This window comes from Amblyomma mixtum, chromosome 4, assembly GCF_055824585.1.
Source record: "Amblyomma mixtum isolate Tamu chromosome 4, ASM5582458v1, whole genome shotgun sequence".
Taxonomy (NCBI): domain Eukaryota; kingdom Metazoa; phylum Arthropoda; class Arachnida; order Ixodida; family Ixodidae; genus Amblyomma; species Amblyomma mixtum.
In genome coordinates this window covers 83,047,099-83,059,812 of record NC_143015.1, presented here as the reverse complement: position 1 = coordinate 83,059,812, position 12,714 = coordinate 83,047,099, and positions in this window count along the sequence as shown.

Sequence of the window (12,714 nt, the reverse complement as noted above, 5' to 3'; positions counted from 1 at the left end):
AGGGAGGTAGCGCTACAGCAGACGCTACCAGCCGGTTTTGGTTGCCCGTGTGGCCAGGCGCCTTTATAACGGAGCAGTGCTCAGTTAAAGCGTACCACGTGTTACGGCCATTGAGACGACGGCATTCGGGGACCACGTGAACTGAGTCGTGATGTCCTTCAGCCAGCGTGCGCCTGCATGCCTCCGAAACAAGCCTCCTGAACGGTTGACCCTGCTTTCGCCGGAAAGATAAGATACCAAAGCTGTAGCCTAACTCCCAAAATAAACTTTGAAGCTGTTTTTTAAGCTTTAGCGCTGAGCATTGGGCGCAGGGTTGTTTACTCGCGTTGGAGCCCAACGTGGCACATGGTGCCCGGGATTCTGCTGAGCCCGCGTACAGGACCCCTACCGCACACTGCCTGCGATGCGAGGCCGCAGCACGTGGCGCTGAAAAAAAAAAGACGATTCTGCAGCTACTGCATAAAAACCGAACAAGGTCAAAGCTGCTAACTGCTCACATTCATAGTAAACAGCTACTGCACAGGCGCCATACGATGAGGGGAAAAAAGAATCGTGGTTGATTTGCGCAGTTAGGTCAAATGCGAATTCGGCACACAGTGTGGCCATTTGTTTTTGCATTCTTTTCCTTGGTTTTGCTGTGTTAGTTGCAATTATGCTTTTTTATTAATGATATTGTTGATTAATGTGGTATAACTAGTGCATTCTGCGTGTTTGTACGGCAGGGATGAAGCACAGTAGGTACATGACATATTGTTTATAAAATCGCTATATATATGCATATAAGTCCGCGCTCACGTTCTGGAGCAAATTAGGCGTCTTGGGCGTTGTCGTCGCCTACTGACGTCATCACTGGTTGCCCATTGTGGAAGGGGGCAAACACCTGCTAACTGCGCAGTAACCTTATAATCTGGTGTAACCCGACGTAGATTACACTCACACACACACAAACACACACACGCGCACGCACACGCACACACAAACACACACACGCACACGCACACACACACACACACACACACACACACACACACGCACACAATTATCTTTAAGCGATGACATATTCAATAATATTCTCCATTAACCAACACCACAAAATAAATAAATAAATAGAAAATGCCCTATGTTCCTTGGTTTCTTTGGCTGTTGGCTTCTCTCATATGTATAACGAGCCCCTCAAAACCCCTTCTCTTGTATGCTTAATTGATTAACGAGGGCCTCGGTTCTGGCAGCCTTGATGCCATAGGAAGGATAAGAGGGTTCTCACACAGCTTCCATCCTCGGCGTTCGATGCCGTTCCACGTCACACCAGCGGTAACTCAAAACGTACTACGTCCGCCGCTTATGAACGTGGGTGGCGCTGATGAACTCTCTCAAGGTTAGGTCAATTGTAAACATAAATACCCCGAAAGCAGAAGATCTGACAGCCGTCGTCAATAAAGAAAAAAAAAAATCTGACAGCCGTCGCCGTAGCTCAGTTGGTAGAGCACCGGACGCGTAATTCGGAGGTCGTGGGTTCAGATCCCACCGGCGGCATGTGGTTCTTTTTTCTTCTTCTTTTCTAACCAATTATCTTTAAATGATAACATATTTAGTACTATTCTGCATTGATCAACAGCCCAACCCAACCACACAAGTGATCTCGTGCAGCGCGGCGGCACTTCCGTCTTTTTGCGTCTTTTTCCGTCTTTTTTACAATATATATATATATATATATATATATATATATATATATATATATATATATTGTAGCGAACCACGACGGCCGCGCCTGATACCGCCTAGGCCGATCGCTGCCAGAGCGCCGACGACGACGAAGCGTCGCAAAAAGACGGAAGTGCCGCCGCGCTGCACGAGATCGCTTGGGTTGGACTGGCCGTCTTCTGCGCTGCCCGCCGTTCGGCTCGCCGCTTTGTGTCGCCTGCCGTGAACAACACGCCCTGTACCATTTGTGCAGAAACCCCCTTTCACTTTGTGGGTGTGCGGATTTACTGCCTTCTTGGCACTTCAAGGCCGTCCGCTTCCGAATTTCACTATGCTTCAAGATTCCGAACAGTCGCCGATCCTTCTGCCACACACTCCTGCCCCACAGCCGCCGACAGTCGTCTGCGCTGGAGCTTTGCGCCAGCGCGACCCCGCTGTCTTCAGCGGTACCGGAGACCACGACGTCGAGGACTGGCTAGCCTCGTACGAGCGGGTCAGTACCCACAACAAATGGGACGATCCCCTAAAACTGAACAACATCATTTTCTATCTGACGGACGTTGCGAATCTGTGGTACCGCAACCATGAGCCTGACATGACATCGTGGTCCGCCTTTAAGCGAAATTTCGCGGACGTCTTCGGCTGACCTGCGGTGCTCAAGCTGCGTGCTGAGCAATGCCTGCGTGCTCGGGCGCAGCTGCCTGGTGAAAATTTCACCAGTTATATAGAGGACGTGGTGGATCTGTGCACACGTGTGGATGCTTCGATGCCCGAGCGCGCCAAGATCGACCACATTCTGAAGGGCATTGACGACGACGCATTCCAGATGCTTCTCGCCGAAAATCCCGCCACCGTCGTCGATGTCATCGCACAATGCCAGAGCTACGACGAACTCCTTAAGCGCCGTCTTCTCACTCGCTCTCCACTCTCTCCACTGGAGCCTCTGGGCGCTTTGACATCTGGCTCCGACCAGTCGCTAGTGCTGCCCCAGATCCAGCAGTATATTCGCGAAGTTGCTCGACAGCTGTCTCTCGTACACTCGAGTACTGCCGCTTCCTCTTCTCTTGTGCCTTCGCTGTAGCGCGTCATCCGCGAACAAGTGGCCGAAGCTCTTCCTCCTCCCCCTGAAGTTCCTTCCGTCCCTCCTTTGACGTACGCCGGCGCCGCAGCACATTATAGCCAATCCACCCCTGTGGCAGCGCCCTTGACGTACGCCGCCGTGGCTGCACGGCCTGCGGTGTTACCATCTCGTCAGCCTGTTCTGCGCCCGGCACCGGCCCCACCAGCGGCTCCGCTTCATCCTTCCCCTTCGCCATATTACAACCCTTGGCGCACACCGGACAATCGTCCGATATGCTTTTCATGTGGCTTCCCCGGACATGTGGCCCGCCACTGTCGTCGCCGCATGGTCGTCCCTAGAGCGGTTGCGCCTCCTGCCTACTCACCTCAGCAGCTCCGTTTTGTTCCACCTCCGGAGCCCTACGCCACTGACGATCGTCCGTATACGACCCGTCGATCCCCGTCCCCACGACTCCGTTCACTTTCACCTATGCGCCGTCGCCCTACATCTTCTGACGAGGGAAACTAAATTCCGCAGTTCCCGAGGCAAGAACTGCGTGCTCTTCAAACAGCTCAAGGCCTCAACTTTCTCCCGCGAACATTCTATTGGTTTCCGTCGATGGTTTTTCTGTGTACGCGCTTGTCGATACGGGTGCTGCTGTGTCTGTCATTCATGAGAAACTGCGCCGTCGGTTACGAAAAGTGACGACATCATTTTCTGGTTTCTCGCTTCGGGCTGCTACCGAAGAGAGGATCGCACCTTTGGCCGCATGCACAGCGCGGGTTGTCATTGCCGACATTTTGTACAGTGTTGAGTTCGTGGTCCTGCTGTCTTGTTCCCACGACGTAATTCTGGGGTGGGACTTCCTATCAAAAAATAACGCCGTGATAGATTGCGCCCCCTCAGAGGTAGAATTTTCTGTATTGTCTGACGAACCGGCCGACGACCACCATTCTCTGTGTCCGCAGAAGATCACAGTAACTGAAGACGTCGACATCGCTCCGGAGGCTTAAGCGCTTGTATCCCTCTCGTGCGCTGCCACACCCGCCGTCGCAGTTTTCTTTACGCCATCGTCTTCCTTCGTCCATCGCAAAAACCTGCCGCTGCCGTACGCTGTTCTCGATGTTCACGGAGGTCTCGCGAAAATGCTTGTTTACAATCCATCTCCATGCCCGCTTACCCTGCTACGTGGTGAGTCTCTTGGCTCACTTCAACCCGCCCACCTTCTCTCCGACCTGGATGCCCCTGTGACCTCCCGCAGTTCCTCCATCAATGCTCTTCATCCTGATTCGGAACCCGATCCGTTGCCCGACGCCGTCTTCCTAGCCGCCATCGACGACGCTCTTCTTTGCGCCTACCGGAAGCAGCTCCAGCTCTAATACACACGTTTCGCTCCGCTTTCGACGCCGCCCACACTCCTCTAGGCCGGACTTCCACCGTCGCTCATCGCATTGAGACCGGCTCTCACCCGACTTTTCGCCAGCGGCCATATCGTGTGTCGGCGGCAGAGCGCCGCGTGATTAGCGAACAAGATGAGGACATGCTGCACCGTGGTGTCATCCGTCCGTCTCACAGCCCTTGGCCGTCGCCGGTGGTACTTTTCAAGAAGAAAGATGGTTCAATCCCATTTTGTGTCGATTACCGCCACCTCAACAAAATTACCCACAAGGACAATTACCCTCTTCCCCGCATCGACGACGCTCTTGACAGCCTCCAAGGCGCTGAGCACTTTTCGTCCCTTGACCTACGTTCCGGCTACTGGCAAGTACCGATGGCTGCACCTGACAGAGAAAAGACAGCATTTGTTACACCCGACGGCCTCTACGAGTTCAACGTGATGCCGTTCGGTCTGTGCAACGCTCCCGCCACATTCGAAAGGATGATGGATAACATCTTGCGGAAGTTGAAATGGCAGACCTGCCTCTGCTACCTGGATGACATTGTTGTCTTTTCCGCCGATTTCACCACACACATTGCACGCTTAAAGCAGGTTTTGACTTGCCTGACAGACGCCGGACTGCAGCTGAATCTCAAGAAGTGCCACTTCGGAGCTCGGCAGTTGACAATATTGGGGCACATCGTCTCGAAGGAAGGCATTCTCCCTGACCCGGCCAAGCTCCGTGCTGTGGCGCAATTTCCTAAGCCGGTTTCGCTCAAGCAACTTCGAAGCTTCATAGGTTTGTGTTTTTATTTCCGGCGCTTCGTACGCAATTTTGCGTCCATCATTGCGCCGCTGACGAAGCTACTTGGCGGGACCAATTACATATCTGGCTGGTCGGCCGAGTGCGATGAAGCGTTCACTACCCTGCGCCATCTTATGACTTCGCCACCAATACTCAGACACTATGACCCCACAGCACATACCGAGGTCCATACGGATGCGAGTGGCGTTGGCCTCGGAGCTGTCTTGGCCCAGCGAAAAGATGGTTTTGAAGAATACGTAGTTGCGTATGCGAGTCGCGTGCTTACCAAAGCTGAATCCAACTATTCCGTTACGGAGAAGGAATGCTTAGCTATTGTATGGGCGCTAACGAAATTCCGGCCCTATCTATACGGCCGCCGGTTCGACGTCGTCACGGACCACCATGCGCTCTGCTGGTTATCGTCGCTTAAAGATCCTTCCGGTCGCCTCGCTCGGTGGGCTCTTCGCCTTCAAGAGTTTGACATCCGCGTCATCTACCGTTCCGGCCGTAAGCACATGGACGCCGATGCTTTGTCTCGGTCTCCCCTTCCCAGCGACGCTGCCTGCTCCTCGGCGACCGATCCCGTGCTTTCGTCTCTTACCATCGCTGATATGCCGGCGGAGCAGCGAAAAGACCCGTGACTTGCGTCCTTCATAGACGCCGTGCCTTCATCACAAAACGTCGCGCCTTCTAGAACTTTACGGCGTCAAGCTCCGCACTTTGCCCTCCGGGACGGCCTTCTATACCGCCGCAACTACATGCCTGATGGTCAGCGGTGGCTTCTCGCGATCCCCTGCCATTTACGATCTGAAATTTGCGCATCTTACCACGCTGACCCTCAGTGTGCGCACGCTGGTGTGCTGAAAACATTCAAACGAATTTCTCAGCGTTACTATTGGCGCGGCATGTACGCCTATATTCGAAAATACGTCCGATCTTGCATCGCCTGTCAGCGGCGGAAGACTTCCACTCCCCGAGTGACCGGCCCCTTACAACCACTCCCATGCCCAGCACGTCCTTTCGATCGCGTTGGCGTTGTCCTTTATGGACCGCTTCCCTATACTGTCTCTGGGAACCCTTGGATTATCGTCGGCGTCGACCACCTCACCCGGTATGCCGAGACGGCCGCCCTTCCTGCTGCAACTAGCCGCGAAGTTGCTACGTTCCTGCTGCACCATTTTGTTCTTCGTCATGGCGCGCCGCGCGAGCTGCTCAGTGACAGAGGCCGCGTCTTCCTTTCCCAAGTCGTTGAAGCACTGCTTGCCGAATGTGGCATCGCACATCGGTCCACCACTGCCTACCATCCTCAAACTAACGGGCTGACCGAGCGCTTCAACCGTACTCTCGGAGACATGCTCACGATGTACGTCGCAGCAGATCAGACCAACTGGGATGCCGTCCTCCCTTTCGTGACATACGCGTACAACACCGCCACGCAGTCCACCACCGGCTTTACCCCTTTCTTCCTTCTGTATGGGCGTGAACCGTCGTCCAGGATGGACACCATATTACCTTATACTCCTGACGCCTGCGAGTGGACGCCTCTCTCCGAAGTCGCAAAGCATGCAGAAGACTGCTGCCAGTTGGCGCGCTCTTTTACATCCGAATCCCAAGGCCGCCAAAAGCATCGCCACGATAACGTTAGCAGGCAACACGTTTTTGCGGTTGGATCCCTAGTTTGGCTGTGGGTTCCCGGCACACCACCCGGATTGTCATCTAAATTTCGCACAGAATACCACGGGCCTTATCGCGTCGTCCAGCAAACGTCGCCAGTCAACTACATCGTGGAGCCGCTCAACCCCTCTCCGGACCTGCGCCATCGCGGTCGGGAAACCGTCCACGTCAGCCGCCTGAAGACTTACTACGACCCCCTCCTTTTGCCCTCGCCATAAGTCGCCAGGGTGGCTCCTCTTCGGTCCCGGGGCAATTGTAGCGAACCACGACGGCCGCGCCTGATACCGCCTAGGCCGATCGCTGCCAGAGCGCCGCCGACGACGAAGCGTCGCAAAAAGACGAAGTGCCGCCGCGTTGCACGAGATCGCTTGGGTTGGACTGACCGTCTTCTGCGCTGCCCGCCGTTCTGCTCGCCGCTTTGTGTCGCCTGCCGTGAACACCACGCCCTGTACCTTTTCAGCAGAAACCCCCTTTCAATATATATACATATATATCATAAAAAAATTGAGGAAATTCAGGAACGCTTCATTTAGGTAAACATTTATTGGGAGTCGACGTTTCGGACAGAGCCTGTCCTTTTTGAAGACTGAAGTTACATGATTCTTGCTTCTGTTCTTAAAGGGTCTTCATCTGTGTAGGTGTTCGACGCATGAACCAAAACAAGCAAATGATGTGGGAGGGAAGAACGGCTCAAGGAAGAGAGAAAAGAAAAAAAACACGCCACCATAACAGGGAGAGGGGGAGGATGAATGTAGCCCGCCACCCACACCTGCGATCGCGGGGAGAAAAGACGAAGAAAAAAAAAGAAAAAAAGTGGGAGGGAAGGATGGACGGTGCAATGAGTCCTAATGTAGCGGTAGCAAGTAAAGTGTATGGAAACGGACAGTGGCCGAAGCACAGAATAGATTTGAGATGCACTCACGTGTTGTCCACTTAAAGGAGTAAAAAAAATACAACGAAGAAAATATGGAAAGGGCGGTGGACTTCCGCCATGTGGAACTCCTTTGGCAGGATGAGTAAAGACGGGAAGAGTGGAATTGAACTAGACACACGTGGGTTGTAGATGCGCTCACATGCACACACCCACAGAAGCAACAAAAAAAGGAAAGAAAAGGCCGGAAACGTAGGCGACTCTGAGAAGAAAAGTCGCGTGGGGCCACTATGAATTGCGGGAGTGCTTAAAGGGCACCTGCCAAAGGTCAGAACATTTTTTTCAAACCAAGCCCACGGCATAGATAAGGCATCGAAGATAACCTCTGCAAAATACTAGAGCCATGCGCGCCCCGCAAAGCTGTAAAAATTCTAATCAAAGCCCGCTCGTTCTTTCCTTCCACAAGCAAAAGTCTGGCTCTCTGGCTTCTTTGACGTCAAACTCTGGCTCCTCTGACGTCATGCGGCTCACTTTCGCTGAAGGCATTCTATTGGTTCATCGTTCTGACTGATGGGAGAAGGTTGGGCATAGCCGGGGCGTCGCGTAGTCTGCGTAACGCTTTCCGCAGCGCCTTCCGTTTTGGCACATGCTTACAAACCCGCATGAAGGAAAGGCTGTTTCGTCGTGGGATGCGCACGCAGCGACTGGACTCGAACCACGATCCGGCCCAGATTGCCTAGAGATTATGAGTTGAGTCGTGTCTGGTTCCAACGCATCGGCCTTCCTGATACAACGGTAAAGTATGTGGTGATTTGCGGAAGACACTTCGCTGCGGACGACTACCTCCACGACCCCAACAGCTGAGGAGATGAAGGACAAAAAAAAAAAAACACAACGCAACACCGCGAGGAGACCCAAAGAGCAAATTGGAGAGGGCTTTGGGAGACCCGCCGCTTCCCCCCCCCCCCCCCCCTCTCGAATAGACCGGGTAGCAAGAACCAAGAAAATAATTACTTTCAAGGCGGGGCCATGACGTAGACATGCGACGCACTCCACCAGACACCACGCCTCCCGCTAGCATCGGAGGAGGAAGGCCGGTTTTCCCTTGCGGAGCCTACAAATCTCGAGGAGGGAACGGAAGGAGAGGAGCATGGCGAAGTTGTTGATTCCGATGGCTATAACTGCGCATTCGACCAGAGGGCAGTTAGCTGCTCTTAAGGTTCTTTGATTGCGCCGCGCTAGTCAACATGGCCGAACGGGGGAAGGTAAGAGCGCGCTGTGGGATGAAGACATCGCTGTAAGTGTATGGGGGGATGCTTGCGAAGGAGGAGGAACGACCGAGGCTTGTCAAGCCGGCACTCAAAGGTCAGCACTGGATTTGCAAGGGGCGGATTGAAGACAAAGCGCCCAAGTTTTTATTAATGCCTTTGGCAATTGTTCCAAACTTATAAAGTACGACTCGCGTTGCTGCTGTTCTCGGGTGTTGTTGAACCCACCCTGCAAGACTGTTTATTTAAATGCGTCAAATGGGTATTTTTGTCATTAATGTGTTTTGACAAGGGGAGGTTGGGTACAGATAGGGCATCAGCGCGGTGGTTATTAAAGCGAATTCGTAGAGGGATCCGTCTGCCCATTGTACTGCATACTGCACACACCGCATTCTAGGAGGTAGATAACGTTGTAGGAGTCACAATTAAAGTTGCCATCGATTTTCCATTTTATAAGCCTGAGGCTGTGCTTATTTCACAGCTTGTTGTTTGCATATGTTTGCAGACCTGGCATCTACTTTTTGTCCAGGGTCGGCACCCCAACCCCAAATGGTTATATGTTTTTGAGTGTACTAGAATGTTTTGAATGTTTTTCGGTCGTCTGTAGACTACGTGAGGGGGAGTAGTGAAAATTTTGGCGAGGTGCTCGCTTTGTTCGAGAATGTTGAAATGTTTTTTAAGTTTTTTTTTACGTTGGTGGAATTACTTGTGAAGGTGAGTACCAAATTTCCCCGGTGATCTGTTTCTTCACTGCGTCGACGTCCCTCTAGTATTTCCTCTTGGTTGAGTTTAGATGCCCTTTGAATTGCATTGTCGACAATGGCACGGGGATATCGGTGCTTGGTGAGGACTTCCCGCATCCGTTTGGAATTCCTTACCAAGTCGATCTTGTGAAAAGATTCTTTTAAATCGATGTGCCTGAGAGTATGGGATACTTGTTTTACAGTGACGAGGACCACAACTTTGAAAGTGTAAGTATTGTGGACGGTCCGTCGTATTTCTATATACGCTGGTGGTAAGCAATCCTTCCTTTACCAAAATCTCAACATCTAGGAAGTTAATTGTGTTATGAGAGTACGCGTGAGTGAAGGATATGTTCGGGTGTACAAGGTTAAATTGTTCAATAAAATGTCTGAGAAAATGTAGAGGGTGTCGGCGTCAGAGTGCTTGCGCCCGGAAAGGTATATGACTCGGATGTCGTATTCCTGAAGCCAGCATAAAATATGGTGATCGGTGACTGCGTCGAAAGAGAGCCCTGGAGGTATGGTCGAAATTTGGTTATTGCCCACAATATGGCCAAAATTGTTTTTTTCGGACCGGGAATAATTGATCTCGGCTTAGGCAGCGTGCGCCTGGCAAAGGCGACAACATATTCATGGAATCCAGGCTTCCGTTGTGCAAACACAGCACCAATGCCGATGCCACTAGGATCCGTGTGGATCTCAGTTGGAGAGTCCGGGTCGTAATGGCGAAGTATTGGTGGTGAAGTAAGTAGCCAGCGCATTGTAGCGAAAGCATCATCACATTTGAATCACCATGACGACAAGGAATTTTGGGCTTGAAGTCGCGTCAAAGGTGAAATGATGGTGGCGAAATTTCGGATGAAGCGCCGAAAATATGAGCATAGGCCGATGAAACTTCGCAGTTCTTTGGGTGTGGACGGCTTCGGGAACTCGGCAACCGCACGAAGGTTTCCGGGATCCGGAAGGATGCCGTGTTTAGAGACGACGTGACCGAGGATGGTCCATTGGCGAGCTCCGAACGGGCATTTTTAAAAATTTATTTGAAGCCCTGCAGGGTGAGGCATGTCAGCACTTGGCGCAGACAAAAACACGACGAAGTCGTCAAGGTAGCAGAGGCACGTCTTCCAGAGTAAGCCACGCAGGACATTCATTATCCATCATTCTTTCGAATGTAGCAGGGGCATTGCAAAGCGCAAATGGCATTGTGTTAAACTCATACAACCCATCAATCGTAACGAATGCCGTTTTTTCGCGGTCATATTCGGCCATGGGTATTTGCCAATAACGAGATCTCAGATCGACTGACGAAAAAAATTCTGCTCCTTGTAGGCAAACGAGGGCGTCATTTATGAAAGGCAGAAGATAAATGTCTTTCCGGGTTACAGCGTTCAGCCGTCGATAATCCACGCTAAATAGGTAGAGCCGTCCTGTTTTCGAATGAGAACTACCGGGGGAAGACCATGGGCTCTTCGAGGGTTGAATAATCATGCGCTCTAACAAGTCGTCCACTTGCTCGGTGATGACGCGACGCTCCGAGGCTAACACGCGATATGGTCGCTCGCGGTGGAGTGGTCGAGGTGGACTCTGATCCCCCGTCCTGGAGCTAAGAAACGGCCCCGTTACCACCCAAATACCGAGAAACACAGCACCGCCGCTACCGTCGCCGCCATCGGTGCCACCTGCACCTGTTATCTGCGCTGGCATGCCTCGGCAGTGGAACTCAGCTGTCTTGAGCGGCACCGGCGACAATGATGTCGAGGACTGGCTGGCGTCCTACGAGCGGGTAAGCACGCACAACCGCTGGGGCGATACAATAAAGCTTAACAACGCCATCTTCTACCTTGCTGACGTTGCCAACCTCTGATTCCGCAACTATGAAGCGGACCTAAACACCTGGTCAGCTTTTAAAACGAACTTCACCGAAGTATTTGGCCGTCCTGGTGTGCGCAAACTCCGCGGTGAACAGCGCTTGCGTGAGCGGGCGCAGCAGCCGAGTGAGACGTTCACCAGCTACGTGGAAGACGTCGTAGACTTGTGCAGGCGCGTCTATTGTGAGATGTCCGAGGACGATAAGATCAGAAAGATTATGATGGGCATCGACGAGGACGCCTTTCAAATGATTCTTGCCAGGCAGCCGGACACCGTTGCCTCCGTCATCAGCTTGTTTTCTTGGGATGGCGTTGCGCACACGAACAAACATACACAGGAAAGAGCAGAAGACAAAAAGAGCGCACACTATCAACTAAATTTATTGCTTTCGCAACAGAATATTTATGCAGCATTCACACGTACAAAAAGAATGGGGAGAGGGAAAAAAGGGGGAAAAAGGAGTGGGGGGTAGGGGATAGCAAGTCAAGCCTGCATAGGTCAGCAAAAGCCACGGATAGAATTCCTTTCCTTATCATATAAGATGATCGAGGTATCGCTAATTGTCGCCTTTTTCTCTGATGTGTAATGCTTCTAAAAAGTTCGCGGGCTATTTTGTTTTTACTTTTGCCCAGAATCTTGATGTATTTCAGCATCGGCTCACAACCACAGCATGAAATGCAATAGGCAGGCAAGCTCGCCCCGTCTCTTTTTCTTACAGAAAGAGCATGCTGCCCTGCGCGCTCATTGATGCAGCGTCCAGTTTGGCCGACATAAACGCGTCCACACTTGAGCGGGATTTGATAGACCACGCCCGTCGCATATTTGACATTCTGTTCAGCATGTTTTATTGTACATGCGCTCCGTGGGGCTCCTTCTTCGGTGATCCTGGGGCATAACCCAGCGAGCTTTTTTGGGGCCGAAAAAACCACCGGAACGCCATGCCTGTCTGCCACTTTCTTTAAATTGTGGGCGACTTTGTGCATGTATGGAACCACCGTCAGCTTTGTACTCCGCAAGCGCTCAAGGTCACAGCTGCGCTTGCCTTTCTTAGTCTTGTGGAGAAGCTTCTCGGCTACCACTGTGATGAGCGAGAGGGGAATCCGGCTGAAAGCAGCCTGGTGATCTGATTACGGATTATTGATGGTGATCTGAATTGCTCCTCATCCCTCGGGCATTTTCTCCGACACCACTGCAGCTCCGCCGCCTTTGGCGCTGCGACCTGTTCGGTCGTATCACCCCCCCCCCCCCCCCCCGCCACCTACGTTGCCGCACATGACGCCGGCGCCCCTTCCCTACGGCAGGCCCATTTGTTTGGCCTGTGGCATTGCCGGACATGTCACTCGCT